The sequence below is a fragment of the Chanodichthys erythropterus genome, chromosome 12 (genome assembly GCF_024489055.1).
Source record: "Chanodichthys erythropterus isolate Z2021 chromosome 12, ASM2448905v1, whole genome shotgun sequence".
Classification (NCBI taxonomy): domain Eukaryota; kingdom Metazoa; phylum Chordata; class Actinopteri; order Cypriniformes; family Xenocyprididae; genus Chanodichthys; species Chanodichthys erythropterus.
The window spans coordinates 31,928,631-31,935,354 of NC_090232.1; the positions used below are offsets into that span (position 1 = coordinate 31,928,631).

At 34.5% G+C, this 6,724-nt stretch overlaps 1 protein-coding gene across 1 annotated transcript in view; it reads left to right on the forward strand.

Annotated features, from left to right (window-relative positions):
- The first annotated feature begins 1,118 nt into the window (after positions 1-1,118).
- Positions 1,119-6,724, forward strand: part of cep44 (centrosomal protein 44) — a 30,803-nt gene continuing 25,197 nt past the window's right edge. The window contains exon 1 of the mRNA XM_067405018.1: positions 1,119-1,166. The gene's annotated coding sequence lies outside the window, so the exon portion shown is untranslated. The remainder of the gene's footprint in view (positions 1,167-6,724) is intronic.

The window sequence follows — 6,724 nt, forward strand, 5'->3', positions numbered from 1 at the left end:
TCGCGATGTTCCCCCAGGGCCTCGGAGGCCAAAGTATACCTGACTCGACTGATCCCCACCACCACCACCAAAAAAACTGAACCCAGTGCATTCTAAGCCACTAGGCGGTCAGGGCCCATAAAAGCCTAACAGTCTCTGCCGTGGCTGTTGGTGGTCTGTCTTGTTCTTTGGCCTTTAGATGGCAGAAGGGGCCTTTTTCACTGTCTGTGTGTAAGTGTGTGTGTAAGTACGTCTTTTGCAGGGACGTCTGAGAGAGAAAAACATCAAAAGGCAACATAATCCAGGTACAGGGCTTCACTTTTAACTTTTCAGCAGCTAGTGTCTGAAGCAGCTATAAAACTGTGGCCAATGGGACGAGAAACGTGATTGATGCTGAGCACAGCTTGATTACTTAGAGATTTAGCTGCCTGTTCATAATATGCTGAAAATATAGGGGCTTTGGGCAGTACAGTACTGAGACTCATTCTGAGTTGTATCTCCATAACTCAGCTAGTCATTCACACACATCGGTGTTCTGAACTGACCACGCATATATTCAAGGTAGTTTATGTTGTGCAAATAAAGAATACTCAGTTTAGCATTGAACATGTTGCTGCTGTAGTTGCTTGCATCTCTTTGTTTCCTTTTTGAATTTTTATTAATATTTCATTAACTTTTCTTTTTCAGTTATACATTTCAAAGAGGTGGAGGAATGCCGCTGAGTGGACTTCATGTAACCACCTGGGTTCTTCTCAAGTCTAATCCACTTCCATAGCACCCTTAGAGGACTGGGTGAGTGAGAGTGCTCCTTGGGATAATTTTTCCTGTAAGTAAAACGTGGAGGAAGATGTGAGGGTGGGAGTGAAGGAGTATACTTTGGAGGTTTCTCAGGCACTGTCATAATCTTTATTGCATGATGTGATAGAAAATGAATGTCTCTGGATCATTGGGATTGACGTGTCAGGGGAGCAGCTTACAGTTTAAGGGTATATGACTGCATAACATCCAGTTTTATTTTTCTCTTTCAGTGTCATTTACATGCATGGTTTTATGGTGATCTGGTTTTATTTTGATCCAGTCTAGAGGGATGTTAAAGACAGACACTTGAAAGCCTTCCACTAAACCAAATGGTTGAAGGGGTTTTTATCTCCACCTAGCGGTTCAGTGGTCTTAGTGAAGGTCTACAGGTGAGTGCTTTGCTGTGAAACTTCTTGGTGTACTGCGTAAATGCGCGTGAATACGCTATGAATAGATGCACATTCCAAAGCAGTATTATATATCACAGTGATAGAAAAGAGGGAAAACTGAGAAAAGGAAACTCGTTTAAATCATAAAATTTGTGCAAGGGGATCAAGGTAGGATCAATTATTTTGTAAACTGAAGTTATGAAGGTTTAACTAATTAAGGAAATGCAAAGTTTTTATGCTCAAAAGCAGAGTGCCCCGATAATTACAGATGGAAAGAAATGCAGTAGCCTATATGATCTGTTTGAAACATGTATGTTTTTTTTTTTTTTTTTATTATTCATCCTCATTAAGAGCAAGTAAATGCTATTTTATGTGTTTCTTCGGGGATTTTTCCTAAGCATAATGAATGGATATTAATAATTTAAATACATTAAAATAAAATAATAAGTCTACTGCGAGTACAGATTCTAGATTCGAAAACTTTATGCAAAGACAAAAGACAATAAAAAAAATTATCACAAAAATACCACCATCCTTTTTAATAACAAATATTGCAAATAACATAGGCTAGTTGTGTAATAAAAACAAATGTGCTTTCAGTGCAGTAGCATATTTTACAAATAATTCAGCACAAATCAACATACCGCTCTAAAGAAAATGTTCCTTTCCAAGACGTGGAATTTTTCTTATTTTTCTTTTTTTTTTTCTTTCCTATCACGAATTTACTGACTATATGAAACCTAACCCAAGTAAAGGGCATGAGGTCATAATTTCCACTAATGTCATCTCCCGCTCGCTCTGTATTTATATCTTATATAGCAATATATTTTAATTTGCCCTGGTTATGATCTTCATTATTCAACCTTAAGAATATCGCTCGCGCACATAGATTGCACACATTCATGAAAACAAGGAAAATATAATTAAATCAATTTGTAAATTAATGTAACTTTCTAGAAAGAAAGAAAGAAAGAAAGAAAGAAAGAAAGAAAGAAAGAAAGAAAGAAAGAAAGAAAGAAAGAAAGAAAGAAAGAAAGAAAGAAAGAAAGAAGAGCTGTTATAATATCTTTGTTGGATATCTTATACTTTTATTTTTGTTCATAAACATTCATTTAATTTCGCCTATATTTTATTACAATGTTAGTATTTTATATAGCAAAACCTTTATATGATTTTAATAAAATGAAAGTATATATATATATATATATATATATATATATATATATATATATATATATATATATATATATATATATATATATATATATATATATACACACAGTTATTTGTTTTTAAGCATTCAAAAAACATTTTTCTTTCAGGTATTCGAATCTAATATTTCCCCACTTAATTGTAAGTCTGTGGCATCATCGGCGTTTACGGAATGATCTTGTAGTTTCCATCTTTGGTGATAAATGTTTTAGACAAGCCACTCTTGACATTCTTACTCAATATCCTCGATGAAGCCATAAAGGAGAGCGCTGGAGCTGCAGCAGGACCTGTTCTTTCTCAATGCACATCTGAGTCACTCTCACTGTACAATGATGGATACCCACTGCAAACGTCTTCACTGTCCCAAATATAGATTTACAGGTGTTCAAAAATATAGGGCAAACGTGATTCGAGTTTGCTGAAAATTACTATCAGTTAATTGGTTCACCCCAAAAAATGCGTGCAAACAATTTATGACTTAAATGCATGATATATTGCGTAATATAAATGAAAGACATAGCGACTTGGTATTAAATATCAACTTGGCCTATTTATTTTGCGAAACAGCTTTTCTTATCGCTTTGTTATTAGCCTAATTATAATATATATAATATATAATTATAATAATATAATTATAATATATATAATATATATATATAACTATATATATATTTCGTAATATATATATATATATATATATATATATATATATATATATATATATATATATATATATTAGGCATTGTACTACATATAGCTACTATAGGGTTAAAACACAACACATTCTATTTCATTTCTTTCATGAGTGTGTGTGTGTTTGTGTGTGTGGGTGTGAATATATATATATATATATATATATATATATATATATATATATATATATATATATATATATTAACAATGACAAATACCATGACATTTTTTTCTCTATAATAAGTAGGCTACCACATAACATGACTATTACTTTATTTATTTTGAATAGGTTGACAGTAATCTCGATTAAACGTGAAAGAGAAATGACTTTAGAGCCATGTGTCTGAAGTCACTATGAATGTGCTTTCCGTGTATAATGCACACACACCTCTGAGTTTTATTAACTTGGTTTCTTATTTTACAACGTAATAATGTGTGAAAATAGGGAGGGTTCATATAGTCAATTAAGACTTGAAGCAAATCTCCACAGTGTTGCACATTGAAGAAAAAAAAAAAAAAAAAAAAACTCTGAAGATAATAATAGGCTAATATTAATAATAATAACAGCAATAATTCTTATTATTATTATTATTATTATTAATACAGTCAAACAATCACAGTTTACCTAAAATCAACGACATCGAAAACCTTACATGAAACTTCCAAATTGAAATCCGTGCGCTGAGCTGATATCAGCAGATGAGATAAGCATAATTGTGATCATCAGCTTCATGAGAAAATTGGTTAGGCTATTAAATTAAATCCTTATTAGATGTACAAAGTTAAAGGCTGAGATTGAGCAGATACAAAAGCAAACAATGATGTATCAGTAGGTCATGTGCGCAATTTTGGTGGTCAAAAAAAAAAAAAAAACTTTCAACAGCAACAAACATGCAATTACAGTATCAAATAGTACTGCTGTGCACAACAATATAGCTGTGGCGGTTTTCCAAACAGTGGACTTGCGAATGTAGTATGTTTCTCCAGCAGTGTTGCCACCAGAGATCAAACAGTTTGACACTGGCGCAATGAGCGCAGCTTAGGAAGGGGATCCGAGTGCTGTGTTGGGTGCTGGCTGGGGAAATGTTATGATCTTGTAATTACGGGTCTTGGACAGATGCATTATCCAGGCTCAACGTTGGAGCCACTGGATATTATTGTAGCCAGAGAGCCGAAGGGCCAGACACCTACCATCGGGGAGAGGGGCTGACCCTGCTGGCCCCGCACTACGGCTCCTGCGCCATATTGCACATTTAAGCACCAGGGTTTTCCAAGTTCACCGGCGTTGTTGATTAACAGGCCAGCTTTGAGGGGAGATGATGTCTGCATTCTCCAAACGAGTTCCCAACAATCCACACGCGGTGAGGTCATGCTAACATAGGGCGTGGGTTGCTGGGAATGGCAAAAATATCTATATATTAAACCGCTTTGTTTCATGTTGACCCCTTTAGCGTATGATTTATTCAGATGTTATATTCAGATTCATTATATATATATATATATATATATATATATATATATATATATATATATATATATATATATATATATATATATATATATATGTATATGTATGTGGTTTGCATGAAATAGGCTAATTGTTCATTTAATTTCGTTAATTTCGAAAGTTGAAAGTTAATTACTCACAATAGGAAGACATGAGAGTGTTGCAATAGTTTTTGTTTGTTTGATTAATTTAATATCTGTTTTGTGCATTGTCTGCAACCGAAATTAGAAATCTACATTTCCCTAAACGTAAATGAATGTCAGAACCAGTCAAACTGTTGTGAGTTGTAACACCAATCATAAAACATATTTTAAAGTGTCTCGTGGTAATTAAATCCAGCCTGTTAAAATAATACTGTTATTCCACACCAAATAAAACCGGAAGCAAGTATCCTGTTTTGTGCATTCTCGCGGTTCCAGAATTGAAACATTGAAAAGTGTTACAACCCTCCCCTTGGTCAGTTATATTGCATTTTTCGATTTTCATTTACAACATGCAGATGTGTGTGTGTGTGTGTGTGTGTGTGTGTGTGTGTGTGTGTGTGTGTGTGTGTGTGTGTGTGTGTGTGTGTGTGTGTGTGTGTGTGTAATTATTTAAGACTACCCACTGATGGCCTATCATATAATTTAACATATTAATCTACAAATATAAATAAAAAACTCAAATTTTAAGCCCAAATTATAGTTTCTGTAATGTTTTTTTTTTCTTCTTCTTCTGTAGATACTTTATATTTTTACCCAGAAACAGTAGGCTACATCTCCTTATGGTGCTCCAAATGCTGGGTTAAAAACAACAACATGTTGGGTTGAAAATGGACAATATTTTATTTTTTATTTTTTTAACCCAGCAGTTGGGTTAAATGTTAAATGTTTGCTCCACCTGCTGGATAGTTTTATTTAACTCAACTGTTGTTTAAAAATGACTGTATTGCTTGCTTAAAATGAACCCAAAGTATGTTGGAAATTAACATTTATTAATATGTTTAATAAATGAACATTTATTAATGAGTTTAATAAATGAGCATTAATTAATAATTTTAATGAATAATAATTAAACAATAAACAAGTATTACATTGCTTATTATTAAATGTTTACCTTTTGATTATTATTGTTGCCTCTAGTAATTATGTGTCTGATTTTTAATTTCCAACCTATTTTGGGTTCATTTTAAGGCAGCCATATTAAACAATACTGGGTTCAATAAAACTGCCTAGCACGTTGGGCAAACATTTAACCCAACCGCAGGGTTAAAACAATGCAATTGCTTGGTTTGCCCATTTTCAACTCAACTTGGGTTGTTTTTAACACAGCATTTTTAGAATGTATTATAATGATAATAATGGGTTAAAAAATGGTGTTACAACTCTCTCCGGTCTTTGATAGCCGCAGCTTCAGGCCCTAAAAAAATCAATATGAATTTATTTGTGAAGATAAAATATTTTTAATCACTCACCCTCCTTCCACTGTATGGATTCCTTGTCAATTCCGTGCAAATGATGGAGTTATCAGTTCAGATCCACAAAACAACATGAAGCTGTTCAGCAGTTCGTGCAGTGGTTGTATAGGCCTATACCTGTATATAAGATGACATGCTCTACATGAATGTCTTCCATCGGCTCTGCGGTCCTGGAATAACTCTTTTCTTAATCCCACAAGTGTCAGACACCCGCAAACGTCAAGCGTCATGTAGGCTATGGCATGATGTGACAGTGGACAGCCCCTGTCAAAGGGATACGGCCTCGTGCATAAACAAACCATAAAACAAACCTCTGCGATCACGGCCTTGGTTATATTTAAGATGGGTTTCAATAACTCTACGTGCTTGTGAAGGGCGTCTGTCCGTGTCTCACATGAAAAGCTCACCTCAGACAGGTAAAGAAACAGCTCTCAGGAGCGTTTGATGCTCTTCGGCTGGTTTTTGGCACAAGCTCACAGCTGTGGCACACCTGTGAAGGCCGTTTATAGTGTGAATGACAGAAGACTCTATCTGCGCATCACGGACCTGACACAGGCAACATGCTCAGCTCATTTAAGATCATATCCTCTCCACTGTTATCTTAGATCTGATCTCATGATGTGCGCTCATAAATAAAGAAAACTTTTGATCAAAGGAACACATGTTACTTTAATACCCCTCTGAGATATA